At 43.4% G+C, this 15,145-nt stretch overlaps 30 non-coding genes across 30 annotated transcripts; 14 read left to right on the forward strand and 16 right to left on the reverse strand.

Annotated features, from left to right (window-relative positions):
- Window positions 1-94: 94 nt before the first annotated feature.
- On the reverse strand, window positions 95-218 carry Trnal-caa. Its single transcript has 2 exons — window positions 181-218; window positions 95-140 (listed from the first exon to the last, which is right to left on the reverse strand). It is a non-coding gene; the product is annotated as a tRNA-Leu (tRNA).
- Window positions 219-784: 566 nt separating this feature from the next.
- Window positions 785-877, forward strand: Trnay-gua. Its single transcript has 2 exons — window positions 785-821; window positions 842-877. It is a non-coding gene; the product is annotated as a tRNA-Tyr (tRNA).
- A 186-nt stretch (window positions 878-1,063) lies between these two features.
- On the reverse strand, window positions 1,064-1,187 carry Trnal-caa. The gene is made up of 2 exons: window positions 1,150-1,187; window positions 1,064-1,109 (listed from the first exon to the last, which is right to left on the reverse strand). It is a non-coding gene; the product is annotated as a tRNA-Leu (tRNA).
- A 566-nt stretch (window positions 1,188-1,753) lies between these two features.
- Window positions 1,754-1,846, forward strand: Trnay-gua. The gene is made up of 2 exons: window positions 1,754-1,790; window positions 1,811-1,846. It is a non-coding gene; the product is annotated as a tRNA-Tyr (tRNA).
- A 186-nt stretch (window positions 1,847-2,032) lies between these two features.
- Trnal-caa lies at window positions 2,033-2,156 on the reverse strand. The gene is made up of 2 exons: window positions 2,119-2,156; window positions 2,033-2,078 (listed from the first exon to the last, which is right to left on the reverse strand). It is a non-coding gene; the product is annotated as a tRNA-Leu (tRNA).
- Window positions 2,157-2,722: 566 nt separating this feature from the next.
- On the forward strand, window positions 2,723-2,815 carry Trnay-gua. Its single transcript has 2 exons — window positions 2,723-2,759; window positions 2,780-2,815. It is a non-coding gene; the product is annotated as a tRNA-Tyr (tRNA).
- A 186-nt stretch (window positions 2,816-3,001) lies between these two features.
- Window positions 3,002-3,125, reverse strand: Trnal-caa. Its single transcript has 2 exons — window positions 3,088-3,125; window positions 3,002-3,047 (listed from the first exon to the last, which is right to left on the reverse strand). It is a non-coding gene; the product is annotated as a tRNA-Leu (tRNA).
- A 566-nt stretch (window positions 3,126-3,691) lies between these two features.
- Trnay-gua lies at window positions 3,692-3,784 on the forward strand. The gene is made up of 2 exons: window positions 3,692-3,728; window positions 3,749-3,784. It is a non-coding gene; the product is annotated as a tRNA-Tyr (tRNA).
- Window positions 3,785-3,971: 187 nt separating this feature from the next.
- Window positions 3,972-4,095, reverse strand: Trnal-caa. The gene is made up of 2 exons: window positions 4,058-4,095; window positions 3,972-4,017 (listed from the first exon to the last, which is right to left on the reverse strand). It is a non-coding gene; the product is annotated as a tRNA-Leu (tRNA).
- A 566-nt stretch (window positions 4,096-4,661) lies between these two features.
- On the forward strand, window positions 4,662-4,754 carry Trnay-gua. Its single transcript has 2 exons — window positions 4,662-4,698; window positions 4,719-4,754. It is a non-coding gene; the product is annotated as a tRNA-Tyr (tRNA).
- Window positions 4,755-4,941: 187 nt separating this feature from the next.
- On the reverse strand, window positions 4,942-5,065 carry Trnal-caa. Its single transcript has 2 exons — window positions 5,028-5,065; window positions 4,942-4,987 (listed from the first exon to the last, which is right to left on the reverse strand). It is a non-coding gene; the product is annotated as a tRNA-Leu (tRNA).
- A 566-nt stretch (window positions 5,066-5,631) lies between these two features.
- Window positions 5,632-5,724, forward strand: Trnay-gua. The gene is made up of 2 exons: window positions 5,632-5,668; window positions 5,689-5,724. It is a non-coding gene; the product is annotated as a tRNA-Tyr (tRNA).
- Window positions 5,725-5,910: 186 nt separating this feature from the next.
- On the reverse strand, window positions 5,911-6,034 carry Trnal-caa. Its single transcript has 2 exons — window positions 5,997-6,034; window positions 5,911-5,956 (listed from the first exon to the last, which is right to left on the reverse strand). It is a non-coding gene; the product is annotated as a tRNA-Leu (tRNA).
- A 566-nt stretch (window positions 6,035-6,600) lies between these two features.
- Trnay-gua lies at window positions 6,601-6,693 on the forward strand. Its single transcript has 2 exons — window positions 6,601-6,637; window positions 6,658-6,693. It is a non-coding gene; the product is annotated as a tRNA-Tyr (tRNA).
- A 186-nt stretch (window positions 6,694-6,879) lies between these two features.
- Trnal-caa lies at window positions 6,880-7,003 on the reverse strand. The gene is made up of 2 exons: window positions 6,966-7,003; window positions 6,880-6,925 (listed from the first exon to the last, which is right to left on the reverse strand). It is a non-coding gene; the product is annotated as a tRNA-Leu (tRNA).
- Window positions 7,004-7,569: 566 nt separating this feature from the next.
- Trnay-gua lies at window positions 7,570-7,662 on the forward strand. The gene is made up of 2 exons: window positions 7,570-7,606; window positions 7,627-7,662. It is a non-coding gene; the product is annotated as a tRNA-Tyr (tRNA).
- A 186-nt stretch (window positions 7,663-7,848) lies between these two features.
- On the reverse strand, window positions 7,849-7,972 carry Trnal-caa. The gene is made up of 2 exons: window positions 7,935-7,972; window positions 7,849-7,894 (listed from the first exon to the last, which is right to left on the reverse strand). It is a non-coding gene; the product is annotated as a tRNA-Leu (tRNA).
- An 846-nt stretch (window positions 7,973-8,818) lies between these two features.
- On the reverse strand, window positions 8,819-8,942 carry Trnal-caa. The gene is made up of 2 exons: window positions 8,905-8,942; window positions 8,819-8,864 (listed from the first exon to the last, which is right to left on the reverse strand). It is a non-coding gene; the product is annotated as a tRNA-Leu (tRNA).
- A 566-nt stretch (window positions 8,943-9,508) lies between these two features.
- On the forward strand, window positions 9,509-9,601 carry Trnay-gua. The gene is made up of 2 exons: window positions 9,509-9,545; window positions 9,566-9,601. It is a non-coding gene; the product is annotated as a tRNA-Tyr (tRNA).
- Window positions 9,602-9,788: 187 nt separating this feature from the next.
- Trnal-caa lies at window positions 9,789-9,912 on the reverse strand. Its single transcript has 2 exons — window positions 9,875-9,912; window positions 9,789-9,834 (listed from the first exon to the last, which is right to left on the reverse strand). It is a non-coding gene; the product is annotated as a tRNA-Leu (tRNA).
- A 566-nt stretch (window positions 9,913-10,478) lies between these two features.
- On the forward strand, window positions 10,479-10,571 carry Trnay-gua. The gene is made up of 2 exons: window positions 10,479-10,515; window positions 10,536-10,571. It is a non-coding gene; the product is annotated as a tRNA-Tyr (tRNA).
- A 186-nt stretch (window positions 10,572-10,757) lies between these two features.
- Window positions 10,758-10,881, reverse strand: Trnal-caa. The gene is made up of 2 exons: window positions 10,844-10,881; window positions 10,758-10,803 (listed from the first exon to the last, which is right to left on the reverse strand). It is a non-coding gene; the product is annotated as a tRNA-Leu (tRNA).
- A 566-nt stretch (window positions 10,882-11,447) lies between these two features.
- Trnay-gua lies at window positions 11,448-11,540 on the forward strand. The gene is made up of 2 exons: window positions 11,448-11,484; window positions 11,505-11,540. It is a non-coding gene; the product is annotated as a tRNA-Tyr (tRNA).
- A 186-nt stretch (window positions 11,541-11,726) lies between these two features.
- Trnal-caa lies at window positions 11,727-11,850 on the reverse strand. Its single transcript has 2 exons — window positions 11,813-11,850; window positions 11,727-11,772 (listed from the first exon to the last, which is right to left on the reverse strand). It is a non-coding gene; the product is annotated as a tRNA-Leu (tRNA).
- Window positions 11,851-12,416: 566 nt separating this feature from the next.
- On the forward strand, window positions 12,417-12,509 carry Trnay-gua. Its single transcript has 2 exons — window positions 12,417-12,453; window positions 12,474-12,509. It is a non-coding gene; the product is annotated as a tRNA-Tyr (tRNA).
- Window positions 12,510-12,696: 187 nt separating this feature from the next.
- Window positions 12,697-12,820, reverse strand: Trnal-caa. The gene is made up of 2 exons: window positions 12,783-12,820; window positions 12,697-12,742 (listed from the first exon to the last, which is right to left on the reverse strand). It is a non-coding gene; the product is annotated as a tRNA-Leu (tRNA).
- Window positions 12,821-13,386: 566 nt separating this feature from the next.
- Window positions 13,387-13,479, forward strand: Trnay-gua. Its single transcript has 2 exons — window positions 13,387-13,423; window positions 13,444-13,479. It is a non-coding gene; the product is annotated as a tRNA-Tyr (tRNA).
- Window positions 13,480-13,665: 186 nt separating this feature from the next.
- On the reverse strand, window positions 13,666-13,789 carry Trnal-caa. Its single transcript has 2 exons — window positions 13,752-13,789; window positions 13,666-13,711 (listed from the first exon to the last, which is right to left on the reverse strand). It is a non-coding gene; the product is annotated as a tRNA-Leu (tRNA).
- Window positions 13,790-14,355: 566 nt separating this feature from the next.
- On the forward strand, window positions 14,356-14,448 carry Trnay-gua. Its single transcript has 2 exons — window positions 14,356-14,392; window positions 14,413-14,448. It is a non-coding gene; the product is annotated as a tRNA-Tyr (tRNA).
- A 186-nt stretch (window positions 14,449-14,634) lies between these two features.
- Window positions 14,635-14,758, reverse strand: Trnal-caa. Its single transcript has 2 exons — window positions 14,721-14,758; window positions 14,635-14,680 (listed from the first exon to the last, which is right to left on the reverse strand). It is a non-coding gene; the product is annotated as a tRNA-Leu (tRNA).
- Between the last annotated feature and the right edge of the window lie 387 nt (window positions 14,759-15,145).

A 15,145-nucleotide genomic window follows, 5' to 3' on the forward strand; every position in this document is an offset into this window, starting at 1 on the left:
CCAAAATGATACCAGGACTCGCACATGTCTGCTATTATCCAAATGAAGGCAATATGCTTTAGGAAAGGCCATGTTTGAAGGGAGAAAAAAAGTGTGTCAGAAGTGGGATTTGAACCCACGCCCACATTCGTGGACCAGAACACCCGTATCTCCACTATGGGAGAAGGTCTGATGCAATACCTTGAGTCTGGCGCCTTAGACCGCTCGGCCATCCTGACAACGATGTTGAAAGTGATAACTCTACGCTTTTGTAGAGACAAACCATGGACAAACATGTTGCCGTTTTTCAGTCATGTTGATTCTACCTACAACCCTGCATGCATTTGGGATAGTTTCAGAGCTACTCATTTCATCATTCAATCTGTGTTCTTGTCAATTTCACGCCTTTCCGTTTCAACGTAAGTGATGTGATGGATTGACTCTTCATGCAACTCTCGATTGTCACGAGGTTTGGGCTTGCCATATGGTCTTCACACGTTTCAAACAAATAACAGTGTTGCACGTTCAGGTTGTCTTCACCTGGTGGAGCATGATTTTAAGGATTAGGCTCTCTGTTAAAAGATACCATACTGACCGCTGGATATTTCAACTTGTCCGACTGGAGATTGGTGTAAGGAGACATATTTGTATGTGAGGTTGAAATGAACCTTCAATAATATTAAGCAGGTTGCTGCCCATAACACATTGTCGCCCAGGAGGAAGTAGGTGAGCAGTCAAGCGAGGAAAGTCCTATTGATTTGAGAGAAAATCAGCCTAGCTATTAAAACGAACTCAAATGTCAGCACCCGTGATAGCTCAGTTGGTAGAGCGGAGGACTGTAGTGGCAAGGCTGTAATTGGCAATCCTTAGGTCGCTGGTTCAAATCCGGCTCGCGGGACAACTTTTTGTATCAATCACCAATTTATGAAGAACGAACATCGTTTCATTTGCATGTTTGTACCATTAATCACATTTTTACGTACCAGTCTTCCAAAATGATACCAGGACTCGCACATGTCTGCTATTATCCAAATGAAGGCAATATGCTTTAGGAAAGGCCATGTTTGAAGGGAAAAAAAAAGTGTGTCAGAAGTGGGATTTGAACCCACGCCCACATTCGTGGACCAGAACACCCGTATCTCCATTATGGGAGAAGGTCTGATGCAATACCTTGAGTCTGGCGCCTTAGACCGCTCGGCCATCCTGACAACGATGTTGAAAGTGATAACTCTACGCTTTTGTAGAGACAAACCATGGACAAACATGTTGCCGTTTTTCAGTCATGTTGATTCTTCCTACAACCCTGCATGCATTTGGGATAGTTTCAGAGCTACTCATTTCATCATTCAATCTGTGTTCTTGTCAATTTCACGCCTTTCCGTTTCAACGTAAGTGATGTGATGGATTGACTCTTCATGCAACTCTCGATTGTCACGAGGTTTGGGCTTGCCATATGGTCTTCACACGTTTCAAACAAATAACAGTGTTGCACGTTCAGGTTGTCTTCACCTGGTGGAGCATGATTTTAAGGATTAGGCTCTCTGTTAAAAGATACCATACTGACCGCTGGATATTTCAACTTGTCCGACTGGAGATTGGTGTAAGGAGACATATTTGTATGTGAGGTTGAAATGAACCTTCAATAATATTAAGCAGGTTGCTGCCCATAACACATTGTCGCCAAGGAGGAAGTAGGTGAGCAGTCAAGCGAGGAAAGTCCTATTGATTTGAGAGAAAATCAGCCTAGCTATTAAAACGAACTCAAATGTCAGCACCCGTGATAGCTCAGTTGGTAGAGCGGAGGACTGTAGTGGCAAGGCTGTAATTGGCAATCCTTAGGTCGCTGGTTCAAATCCGGCTCGCGGGACAACTTTTTGTGTCAATCACCAATTTATGAAGAACGAACATCGTTTCATTTGCATGTTTGTACCATTAATCACATTTTTACGTACCAGTCTTCCAAAATGATACCAGGACTCGCACATGTCTGCTATTATCCAAATGAAGGCAATATGCTTTAGGAAAGGCCATGTTTGAAGGGAGAAAAAAAGTGTGTCAGAAGTGGGATTTGAACCCACGCCCACATTCGTGGACCAGAACACCCGTATCTCCACTATGGGAGAAGGTCTGATGCAATACCTTGAGTCTGGCGCCTTAGACCGCTCGGCAATCCTGACAACGATGTTGAAAGTGATAACTCTACGCTTTTGTAGAGACAAACCATGGACAAACATGTTGCCGTTTTTCAGTCATGTTGATTCTACCTACAACCCTGCATGCATTTGGGATAGTTTCAGAGCTACTCATTTCATCATTCAATCTGTGTTCTTGTCAATTTCACGCCTTTCCGTTTCAACGTAAGTGATGTGATGGATTGACTCTTCATGCAACTCTCGATTGTCACGAGGTTTGGGCTTGCCATATGGTCTTCACACGTTTCAAACAAATAACAGTGTTGCACGTTCAGGTTGTCTTCACCTGGTGGAGCATGATTTTAAGGATTAGGCTCTCTGTTAAAAGATACCATACTGACCGCTGGATATTTCAACTTGTCCGACTGGAGATTGGTGTAAGGAGACATATTTGTATGTGAGGTTGAAATGAACCTTCAATAATATTAAGCAGGTTGCTGCCCATAACACACTGTCGCCCAGGAGGAAGTAGGTGAGCAGTCAAGCGAGGAAAGTCCTATTGATTTGAGAGAAAATCAGCCTAGCTATTAAAACGAACTCAAATGTCAGCACCCGTGATAGCTCAGTTGGTAGAGCGGAGGACTGTAGTGGCAAGGCTGTAATTGGCAATCCTTAGGTCGCTGGTTCAAATCCGGCTCGCGGGACAACTTTTTGTATCAATCACCAATTTATGAAGAACGAACATCGTTTCATTTGCATGTTTGTACCATTAATCACATTTTTACGTACCAGTCTTCCAAAATGATACCAGGACTCGCACATGTCTGCTATTATCCAAATGAAGGCAATATGCTTTAGGAAAGGCCATGTTTGAAGGGAGAAAAAAAGTGTGTCAGAAGTGGGATTTGAACCCACGCCCACATTCGTGGACCAGAACACCCGTATCTCCACTATGGGAGAAGGTCTGATGCAATACCTTGAGTCTGGCGCCTTAGACCGCTCGGCCATCCTGACAACGATGTTGAAAGTGATAACTCTACGCTTTTGTAGAGACAAACCATGGACAAACATGTTGCCGTTTTTCAGTCATGTTGATTCTACCTACAACCCTGCATGCATTTGGGATAGTTTCAGAGCTACTCATTTCATCATTCAATCTGTGTTCTTGTCAATTTCACGCCTTTCCGTTTCAACGTAAGTGATGTGATGGATTGACTCTTCATGCAACTCTCGATTGTCACGAGGTTTGGGCTTGCCATATGGTCTTCACACGTTTCAAACAAATAACAGTGTTGCACGTTCAGGTTGTCTTCACCTGGTGGAGCATGATTTTAAGGATTAGGCTCTCTGTTAAAAGATACCATACTGACCGCTGGATATTTCAACTTGTCCGACTGGAGATTGGTGTAAGGAGACATATTTGTATGTGAGGTTGAAATGAACCTTCAATAATATTAAGCAGGTTGCTGCCCATAACACATTGTCGCCCAGGAGGAAGTAGGTGAGCAGTCAAGCGAGGAAAGTCCTATTGATTTGAGAGAAAATCAGCCTAGCTATTAAAACGAACTCAAATGTCAGCACCCGTGATAGCTCAGTTGGTAGAGCGGAGGACTGTAGTGGCAAGGCTGTAATTGGCAATCCTTAGGTCGCTGGTTCAAATCCGGCTCGCGGGACAACTTTTTGTATCAATCACCAATTTATGAAGAACGAACATCGTTTCATTTGCATGTTTGTACCATTAATCACATTTTTACGTACCAGTCTTCCAAAATGATACCAGGACTCGCACATGTCTGCTATTATCCAAATGAAGGCAATATGCTTTAGGAAAGGCCATGTTTGAAGGGAGAAAAAAAAGTGTGTCAGAAGTGGGATTTGAACCCACGCCCACATTCGTGGACCAGAACACCCGTATCTCCATTATGGGAGAAGGTCTGATGCAATACCTTGAGTCTGGCGCCTTAGACCGCTCGGCCATCCTGACAACGATGTTGAAAGTGATAACTCTACGCTTTTGTAGAGACAAACCATGGACAAACATGTTGCCGTTTTTCAGTCATGTTGATTCTTCCTACAACCCTGCATGCATTTGGGATAGTTTCAGAGCTACTCATTTCATCATTCAATCTGTGTTCTTGTCAATTTCACGCCTTTCCGTTTCAACGTAAGTGATGTGATGGATTGACTCTTCATGCAACTCTCGATTGTCACGAGGTTTGGGCTTGCCATATGGTCTTCACACGTTTCAAACAAATAACAGTGTTGCACGTTCAGGTTGTCTTCACCTGGTGGAGCATGATTTTAAGGATTAGGCTCTCTGTTAAAAGATACCATACTGACCGCTGGATATTTCAACTTGTCCGACTGGAGATTGGTGTAAGGAGACATATTTGTATGTGAGGTTGAAATGAACCTTCAATAATATTAAGCAGGTTGCTGCCCATAACACATTGTCGCCCAGGAGGAAGTAGGTGAGCAGTCAAGCGAGGAAAGTCCTATTGATTTGAGAGAAAATCAGCCTAGCTATTAAAACGAACTCAAATGTCAGCACCCGTGATAGCTCAGTTGGTAGAGCGGAGGACTGTAGTGGCAAGGCTGTAACTGGCAATCCTTAGGTCGCTGGTTCAAATCCGGCTCGCGGGACAACTTTTTGTATCAATCACCAATTTATGAAGAACGAACATCGTTTCATTTGCATGTTTGTACCATTAATCACATTTTTACGTACCAGTCTTCCAAAATGATACCAGGACTCGCACATGTCTGCTATTATCCAAATGAAGGCAATATGCTTTAGGAAAGGCCATGTTTGAAGGGAGAAAAAAAAGTGTGTCAGAAGTGGGATTTGAACCCACGCCCACATTCGTGGACCAGAACACCCGTATCTCCATTATGGGAGAAGGTCTGATGCAATACCTTGAGTCTGGCGCCTTAGACCGCTCGGCCATCCTGACAACGATGTTGAAAGTGATAACTCTACGCTTTTGTAGAGACAAACCATGGACAAACATGTTGCCGTTTTTCAGTCATGTTGATTCTTCCTACAACCCTGCATGCATTTGGGATAGTTTCAGAGCTACTCATTTCATCATTCAATCTGTGTTCTTGTCAATTTCACGCCTTTCCGTTTCAACGTAAGTGATGTGATGGATTGACTCTTCATGCAACTCTCGATTGTCACGAGGTTTGGGCTTGCCATATGGTCTTCACACGTTTCAAACAAATAACAGTGTTGCACGTTCAGGTTGTCTTCACCTGGTGGAGCATGATTTTAAGGATTAGGCTCTCTGTTAAAAGATACCATACTGACCGCTGGATATTTCAACTTGTCCGACTGGAGATTGGTGTAAGGAGACATATTTGTATGTGAGGTTGAAATGAACCTTCAATAATATTAAGCAGGTTGCTGCCCATAACACATTGTCGCCAAGGAGGAAGTAGGTGAGCAGTCAAGCGAGGAAAGTCCTATTGATTTGAGAGAAAATCAGCCTAGCTATTAAAACGAACTCAAATGTCAGCACCCGTGATAGCTCAGTTGGTAGAGCGGAGGACTGTAGTGGCAAGGCTGTAATTGGCAATCCTTAGGTCGCTGGTTCAAATCCGGCTCGCGGGACAACTTTTTGTGTCAATCACCAATTTATGAAGAACGAACATCGTTTCATTTGCATGTTTGTACCATTGATCACATTTTTACGTACCAGTCTTCCAAAATGATACCAGGACTCGCACATGTCTGCTATTATCCAAATGAAGGCAATATGCTTTAGGAAAGGCCATGTTTGAAGGGAGAAAAAAAGTGTGTCAGAAGTGGGATTTGAACCCACGCCCACATTCGTGGACCAGAACACCCGTATCTCCACTATGGGAGAAGGTCTGATGCAATACCTTGAGTCTGGCGCCTTAGACCGCTCGGCAATCCTGACAACGATGTTGAAAGTGATAACTCTACGCTTTTGTAGAGACAAACCATGGACAAACATGTTGCCGTTTTTCAGTCATGTTGATTCTACCTACAACCCTGCATGCATTTGGGATAGTTTCAGAGCTACTCATTTCATCATTCAATCTGTGTTCTTGTCAATTTCACGCCTTTCCGTTTCAACGTAAGTGATGTGATGGATTGACTCTTCATGCAACTCTCGATTGTCACGAGGTTTGGGCTTGCCATATGGTCTTCACACGTTTCAAACAAATAACAGTGTTGCACGTTCAGGTTGTCTTCACCTGGTGGAGCATGATTTTAAGGATTAGGCTCTCTGTTAAAAGATACCATACTGACCGCTGGATATTTCAACTTGTCCGACTGGAGATTGGTGTAAGGAGACATATTTGTATGTGAGGTTGAAATGAACCTTCAATAATATTAAGCAGGTTGCTGCCCATAACACACTGTCGCCCAGGAGGAAGTAGGTGAGCAGTCAAGCGAGGAAAGTCCTATTGATTTGAGAGAAAATCAGCCTAGCTATTAAAACGAACTCAAATGTCAGCACCCGTGATAGCTCAGTTGGTAGAGCGGAGGACTGTAGTGGCAAGGCTGTAATTGGCAATCCTTAGGTCGCTGGTTCAAATCCGGCTCGCGGGACAACTTTTTGTATCAATCACCAATTTATGAAGAACGAACATCGTTTCATTTGCATGTTTGTACCATTAATCACATTTTTACGTACCAGTCTTCCAAAATGATACCAGGACTCGCACATGTCTGCTATTATCCAAATGAAGGCAATATGCTTTAGGAAAGGCCATGTTTGAAGGGAGAAAAAAAGTGTGTCAGAAGTGGGATTTGAACCCACGCCCACATTCGTGGACCAGAACACCCGTATCTCCACTATGGGAGAAGGTCTGATGCAATACCTTGAGTCTGGCGCCTTAGACCGCTCGGCCATCCTGACAACGATGTTGAAAGTGATAACTCTACGCTTTTGTAGAGACAAACCATGGACAAACATGTTGCCGTTTTTCAGTCATGTTGATTCTACCTACAACCCTGCATGCATTTGGGATAGTTTCAGAGCTACTCATTTCATCATTCAATCTGTGTTCTTGTCAATTTCACGCCTTTCCGTTTCAACGTAAGTGATGTGATGGATTGACTCTTCATGCAACTCTCGATTGTCACGAGGTTTGGGCTTGCCATATGGTCTTCACACGTTTCAAACAAATAACAGTGTTGCACGTTCAGGTTGTCTTCACCTGGTGGAGCATGATTTTAAGGATTAGGCTCTCTGTTAAAAGATACCATACTGACCGCTGGATATTTCAACTTGTCCGACTGGAGATTGGTGTAAGGAGACATATTTGTATGTGAGGTTGAAATGAACCTTCAATAATATTAAGCAGGTTGCTGCCCATAACACACTGTCGCCCAGGAGGAAGTAGGTGAGCAGTCAAGCGAGGAAAGTCCTATTGATTTGAGAGAAAATCAGCCTAGCTATTAAAACGAACTCAAATGTCAGCACCCGTGATAGCTCAGTTGGTAGAGCGGAGGACTGTAGTGGCAAGGCTGTAATTGGCAATCCTTAGGTCGCTGGTTCAAATCCGGCTCGCGGGACAACTTTTTGTATCAATCACCAATTTATGAAGAACGAACATCGTTTCATTTGCATGTTTGTACCATTAATCACATTTTTACGTACCAGTCTTCCAAAATGATACCAGGACTCGCACATGTCTGCTATTATCCAAATGAAGGCAATATGCTTTAGGAAAGGCCATGTTTGAAGGGAGAAAAAAAGTGTGTCAGAAGTGGGATTTGAACCCACGCCCACATTCGTGGACCAGAACACCCGTATCTCCACTATGGGAGAAGGTCTGATGCAATACCTTGAGTCTGGCGCCTTAGACCGCTCGGCCATCCTGACAACGATGTTGAAAGTGATAACTCTACGCTTTTGTAGAGACAAACCATGGACAAACATGTTGCCGTTTTTCAGTCATGTTGATTCTACCTACAACCCTGCATGCATTTGGGATAGTTTCAGAGCTACTCATTTCATCATTCAATCTGTGTTCTTGTCAATTTCACGCCTTTCCGTTTCAACGTAAGTGATGTGATGGATTGACTCTTCATGCAACTCTCGATTGTCACGAGGTTTGGGCTTTCCATATGGTCTTCACACGTTTCAAACAAATAACAGTGTTGCACGTTCAGGTTGTCTTCACCTGGTGGAGCATGATTTTAAGGATTAGGCTCTCTGTTAAAAGATACCATACTGACCGCTGGATATTTCAACTTGTCCGACTGGAGATTGGTGTAAGGAGACATATTTGTATGTGAGGTTGAAATGAACTTTCAATAATATTAAGCAGGTTGCTGCCCATAACACACTGTCGCCCAGGAGGAAGTAGGTGAGCAGTCAAGCGAGGAAAGTCCTATTGATTTGAGAGAAAATCAGCCTAGCTATTAAAACGAACTCAAATGTCAGCACCCGTGATAGCTCAGTTGGTGGAGCGGAGGACTGTAGTGGCAAGGCTGTAATTGGCAATCCATAGGTCGCTGGTTCAAATCCGGCTCGCGGGACAACTTTTTGTATCAATCACCAATTTATGAAGAACGAACATCGTTTCATTTGCATGTTTGTACCATTAATCACATTTTTACGTACCAGTCTTCCAAAATGATACCAGGACTCGCACATGTCTGCTATTATCCAAATGAAGGCAATATGCTTTAGGAAAGGCCATGTTTGAAGGGAGAAAAAAAAGTGTGTCAGAAGTGGGATTTGAACCCACGCCCACATTCGTGGACCAGAACACCCGTATCTCCACTATGGGAGAAGGTCTGATGCAATACCTTGAGTCTGGCGCCTTAGACCGCTCGGCCATCCTGACAACGATGTTGAAAGTGATAACTCTACGCTTTTGTAGAGACAAACCATGGACAAACATGTTGCCGTTTTTCAGTCATGTTGATTCTACCTACAACCCTGCATGCATTTGGGATAGTTTCAGAGCTACTTATTTCATCATTCAATCTGTGTTCTTGTCAATTTCACGCCTTTCCGTTTCAACGTAAGTGATGTGATGGATTGACTCTTCATGCAACTCTCGATTGTCACGAGGTTTGGGCTTGCCATATGGTCTTCACACGTTGGAAACAAATAACAGTGTTGCACGTTCAGGTTGTCTTCACGTGGTGGAGCATGATTTTAAGGATTAGGCTCTCTGTTAAAAGATACCATACTGACCGCTGGATATTTCAACTTGTCCGACTGGAGATTGGTGTAAGGAGACATATTTGTATGTGAGGTTGAAATGAACCTTCAATAATATTAAGCAGGTTGCTGCCCATAACACACTGTCGCCCAGGAGGAAGTAGGTGAGCAGTCAAGCGAGGAAAGTCCTATTGATTTGAGAGAAAATCAGCCTAGCTATTAAAACGAACTCAAATGTCAGCACCCGTGATAGCTCAGTTGGTAGAGCGGAGGACTGTAGTGGCAAGGCTGTAATTGGCAATCCTTAGGTCGCTGGTTCAAATCCGGCTCGCGGGACAACTTTTTGTATCAATCACCAATTTATGAAGAACGAACATCGTTTCATTTGCATGTTTGTACCATTAATCACATTTTTACGTACCAGTCTTCCAAAATGATACCAGGACTCGCACATGTCTGCTATTATCCAAATGAAGGCAATATGCTTTAGGAAAGGCCATGTTTGAAGGGAGAAAAAAAAGTGTGTCAGAAGTGGGATTTGAACCCACGCCCACATTCGTGGACCAGAACACCCGTATCTCCATTATGGGAGAAGGTCTGATGCAATACCTTGAGTCTGGCGCCTTAGACCGCTCGGCCATCCTGACAACGATGTTGAAAGTGATAACTCTACGCTTTTGTAGAGACAAACCATGGACAAACATGTTGCCGTTTTTCAGTCATGTTGATTCTTCCTACAACCCTGCATGCATTTGGGATAGTTTCAGAGCTACTCATTTCATCATTCAATCTGTGTTCTTGTCAATTTCACGCCTTTCCGTTTCAACGTAAGTGATGTGATGGATTGACTCTTCATGCAACTCTCGATTGTCACGAGGTTTGGGCTTGCCATATGGTCTTCACACGTTTCAAACAAATAACAGTGTTGCACGTTCAGGTTGTCTTCACCTGGTGGAGCATGATTTTAAGGATTAGGCTCTCTGTTAAAAGATACCATACTGACCGCTGGATATTTCAACTTGTCCGACTGGAGATTGGTGTAAGGAGACATATTTGTATGTGAGGTTGAAATGAACCTTCAATAATATTAAGCAGGTTGCTGCCCATAACACATTGTCGCCAAGGAGGAAGTAGGTGAGCAGTCAAGCGAGGAAAGTCCTATTGATTTGAGAGAAAATCAGCCTAGCTATTAAAACGAACTCAAATGTCAGCACCCGTGATAGCTCAGTTGGTAGAGCGGAGGACTGTAGTGGCAAGGCTGTAATTGGCAATCCTTAGGTCGCTGGTTCAAATCCGGCTCGCGGGACAACTTTTTGTGTCAATCACCAATTTATGAAGAACGAACATCGTTTCATTTGCATGTTTGTACCATTAATCACATTTTTACGTACCAGTCTTCCAAAATGATACCAGGACTCGCACATGTCTGCTATTATCCAAATGAAGGCAATATGCTTTAGGAAAGGCCATGTTTGAAGGGAGAAAAAAAGTGTGTCAGAAGTGGGATTTGAACCCACGCCCACATTCGTGGACCAGAACACCCGTATCTCCACTATGGGAGAAGGTCTGATGCAATACCTTGAGTCTGGCGCCTTAGACCGCTCGGCAATCCTGACAACGATGTTGAAAGTGATAACTCTACGCTTTTGTAGAGACAAACCATGGACAAACATGTTGCCGTTTTTCAGTCATGTTGATTCTACCTACAACCCTGCATGCATTTGGGATAGTTTCAGAGCTACTCATTTCATCATTCAATCTGTGTTCTTGTCAATTTCACGCCTTTCCGTTTCAACGTAAGTGATGTGATGGATTGACTCTTCATGCAACTCTCGATTGTCACGAGGTTTGGGCTTGCCATATGGTCTTCACACGTTTCAAACAAATAACAGTGTTGCACGTTCAGGTTGTCTTCACCTGGTGGAGCATGATTTTAAGGATTAGGCTCTCTGTTAAAAGATACCATACTGACCGCTGGATATTTCAACTTGTCCGACTGGAGATTGGTGTAAGGAGACATATTTGTATGTGAGGTTGAAATGAACCTTCAATAATATTAAGCAGGTTGCTGCCCATAACACACTGTCGCCCAGGAGGAAGTAGGTGAGCAGTCAAGCGAGGAAAGTCCTATTGATTTGAGAGAAAATCAGCCTAGCTATTAAAACGAACTCAAATGTCAGCACCCGTGATAGCTCAGTTGGTAGAGCGGAGGACTGTAGTGGCAAGGCTGTAATTGGCAATCCTTAGGTCGCTGGTTCAAATCCGGCTCGCGGGACAACTTTTTGTATCAATCACCAATTTATGAAGAACGAACATCGTTTCATTTGCATGTTTGTACCATTAATCACATTTTTACGTACCAGTCTTCCAAAATGATACCAGGACTCGCACATGTCTGCTATTATCCAAATGAAGGCAATATGCTTTAGGAAAGGCCATGTTTGAAGGGAGAAAAAAAGTGTGTCAGAAGTGGGATTTGAACCCACGCCCACATTCGTGGACCAGAACACCCGTATCTCCACTATGGGAGAAGGTCTGATGCAATACCTTGAGTCTGGCGCCTTAGACCGCTCGGCCATCCTGACAACGATGTTGAAAGTGATAACTCTACGATTTTGTAGAGACAAACCATGGACAAACATGTTGCCGTTTTTCAGTCATGTTGATTCTACCTACAACCCTGCATGCATTTGGGATAGTTTCAGAGCTACTTATTTCATCATTCAATCTGTGTTCTTGTCAATTTCACGCCTTTCCGTTTCAACGTAAGTGATGTGATGGATTGACTCTTCATGCAACTCTCGATTGTCACGAGGTTTGGGCTTGCCATATGGTCTTCACACGTTGGAAACAAATAACAGTGTTGCACGTTCAGGTTGTCTTCACGTGGTGGAGCATGATTTTAAGGATTAGGCTCTCTGTTAAAAGATACCATACTGACCGCTGGATATTTCAACTTGTCCGACTGGAGATTGGTGTAAGGAGACATATTTGTATGTGAGGTTGAAATGAACCTTCAATAATATTAAGCAGGTTGCTGCCCATAACACACTGTCGCCCAGGAGGAAGTAGGTGAGCAGTCAAGCGAGGAAAGTCCTATTGATTTGAGAGAAAATCAGCCTAGCTATTAAAACGAACTCAAATGTCAGCACCCGTGATAGCTCAGTTGGTAGAGCGGAGGACTGTAGTGGCAAGGCTGTAATTGGCAATCCTTAGGTCGCTGGTTCAAATCCGGCTCGCGGGACAACTTTTTGTATCAATCACCAATTTATGAAGAACGAACATCGTTTCATTTGCATGTTTGTACCATTAATCACATTTTTACGTACCAGTCTTCCAAAATGATACCAGGACTCGCACATGTCTGCTATTATCCAAATGAAGGCAATATGCTTTAGGAAAGGCCATGTTTGAAGGGAGAAAAAAAAGTGTGTCAGAAGTGGGATTTGAACCCACGCCCACATTCGTGGACCAGAACACCCGTATCTCCATTATGGGAGAAGGTCTGATGCAATACCTTGAGTCTGGCGCCTTAGACCGCTCGGCCATCCTGACAACGATGTTGAAAGTGATAACTCTACGCTTTTGTAGAGACAAACCATGGACAAACATGTTGCCGTTTTTCAGTCATGTTGATTCTTCCTACAACCCTGCATGCATTTGGGATAGTTTCAGAGCTACTCATTTCATCATTCAATCTGTGTTCTTGTCAATTTCACGCCTTTCCGTTTCAACGTAAGTGATGTGATGGATTGACTCTTCATGCAACTCTCGATTGTCACGAGGTTTGGGCTTGCCATATGGTCTTCACACGTTTCAAACAAATAACAGTGTTGCACGTTCAGGTTGTCTTCACCTGGTGGAGCATGATTTTAAGGATTAGGCTCTCTGTTAAAAGATACCATACTGACCGCTGGATATTTCAACTTGTCCGACTGGAGATTGGTGTAAGGAGACATATTTGTATGTGAGGTTGAAATGAACCTTCAATAATATTAAGCAGGTTGCTGCCCATAACACATTGTCGCCAAGGAGGAAGTAGGTGAGCAGTCAAGCGAGGAAAGTCCTATTGATTTGAGAGAAAATCAGCCTAGCTATTAAAACGAACTCAAATGTCAGCACCCGTGATAGCTCAGTTGGTAGAGCGGAGGACTGTAGTGGCAAGGCTGTAATTGGCAATCCTTAGGTCGCTGGTTCAAATCCGGCTCGCGGGACAACTTTTTGTGTCAATCACCAATTTATGAAGAACGAACATCGTTTCATTTGCATGTTTGTACCATTAATCACATTTTTACGTACCAGTCTTCCAAAATGATACCAGGACTCGCACATGTCTGCTATTATCCAAATGAAGGCAATATGCTTTAGGAAAGGCCATGTTTGAAGGGAGAAAAAAAGTGTGTCAGAAGTGGGATTTGAACCCACGCCCACATTCGTGGACCAGAACACCCGTATCTCCACTATGGGAGAAGGTCTGATGCAATACCTTGAGTCTGGCGCCTTAGACCGCTCGGCAATCCTGACAACGATGTTGAAAGTGATAACTCTACGCTTTTGTAGAGACAAACCATGGACAAACATGTTGCCGTTTTTCAGTCATGTTGATTCTACCTACAACCCTGCATGCATTTGGGATAGTTTCAGAGCTACTCATTTCATCATTCAATCTGTGTTCTTGTCAATTTCACGCCTTTCCGTTTCAACGTAAGTGATGTGATGGATTGACTCTTCATGCAACTCTCGATTGTCACGAGGTTTGGGCTTGCCATATGGTCTTCACACGTTTCAAACAAATAACAGTGTTGCACGTTCAGGTTGTCTTCACCTGGTGGAGCATGATTTTAAGGATTAGGCTCTCTGTTAAAAGATACCATACTGACCGCTGGATATTTCAACTTGTCCGACTGGAGATTGGTGTAAGGAGACATATTTGTATGTGAGGTTGAAATGAACCTTCAATAATATTAAGCAGGTTGCTGCCCATAACACACTGTCGCCCAGGAGGAAGTAGGTGAGCAGTCAAGCGAGGAAAGTCCTATTGATTTGAGAGAAAATCAGCCTAGCTATTAAAACGAACTCAAATGTCAGCACCCGTGATAGCTCAGTTGGTAGAGCGGAGGACTGTAGTGGCAAGGCTGTAATTGGCAATCCTTAGGTCGCTGGTTCAAATCCGGCTCGCGGGACAACTTTTTGTATCAATCACCAATTTATGAAGAACGAACATCGTTTCATTTGCATGTTTGTACCATTAATCACATTTTTACGTACCAGTCTTCCAAAATGATACCAGGACTCGCACATGTCTGCTATTATCCAAATGAAGGCAATATGCTTTAGGAAAGGCCATGTTTGAAGGGAGAAAAAAAGTGTGTCAGAAGTGGGATTTGAACCCACGCCCACATTCGTGGACCAGAACACCCGTATCTCCACTATGGGAGAAGGTCTGATGCAATACCTTGAGTCTGGCGCCTTAGACCGCTCGGCCATCCTGACAACGATGTTGAAAGTGATAACTCTACGATTTTGTAGAGACAAACCATGGACAAACATGTTGCCGTTTTTCAGTCATGTTGATTCTACCTACAACCCTGCATGCATTTGGGATAGTTTCAGAGCTACTCATTTCATCATTCAATCTGTGTTCTTGTCAATTTCACGCCTTTCCGTTTCAACGTAAGTGATGTGATGGATTGACTCTTCATGCAACTCTCGATTGTCACGAGGTTTGGGCTTGCCATATGGTCTTCACACGTTTCAAACAAATAACAGTGTTGCACGTTCAGGTTGTCTTCACCTGGTGGAGCATGATTTTAAGGATTAGGCTCTCTGTTAAAAGATACCATACTGACCGCTGGATATTTCAACTTGTCCGACTGGAGA

Source organism: Haliotis rufescens, unplaced genomic scaffold (genome assembly GCF_023055435.1).
Source record: "Haliotis rufescens isolate VD_foot unplaced genomic scaffold, xgHalRufe1.0.p SCAF_2, whole genome shotgun sequence".
NCBI classification, from domain to species: Eukaryota; Metazoa; Mollusca; class Gastropoda; order Lepetellida; family Haliotidae; genus Haliotis; species Haliotis rufescens.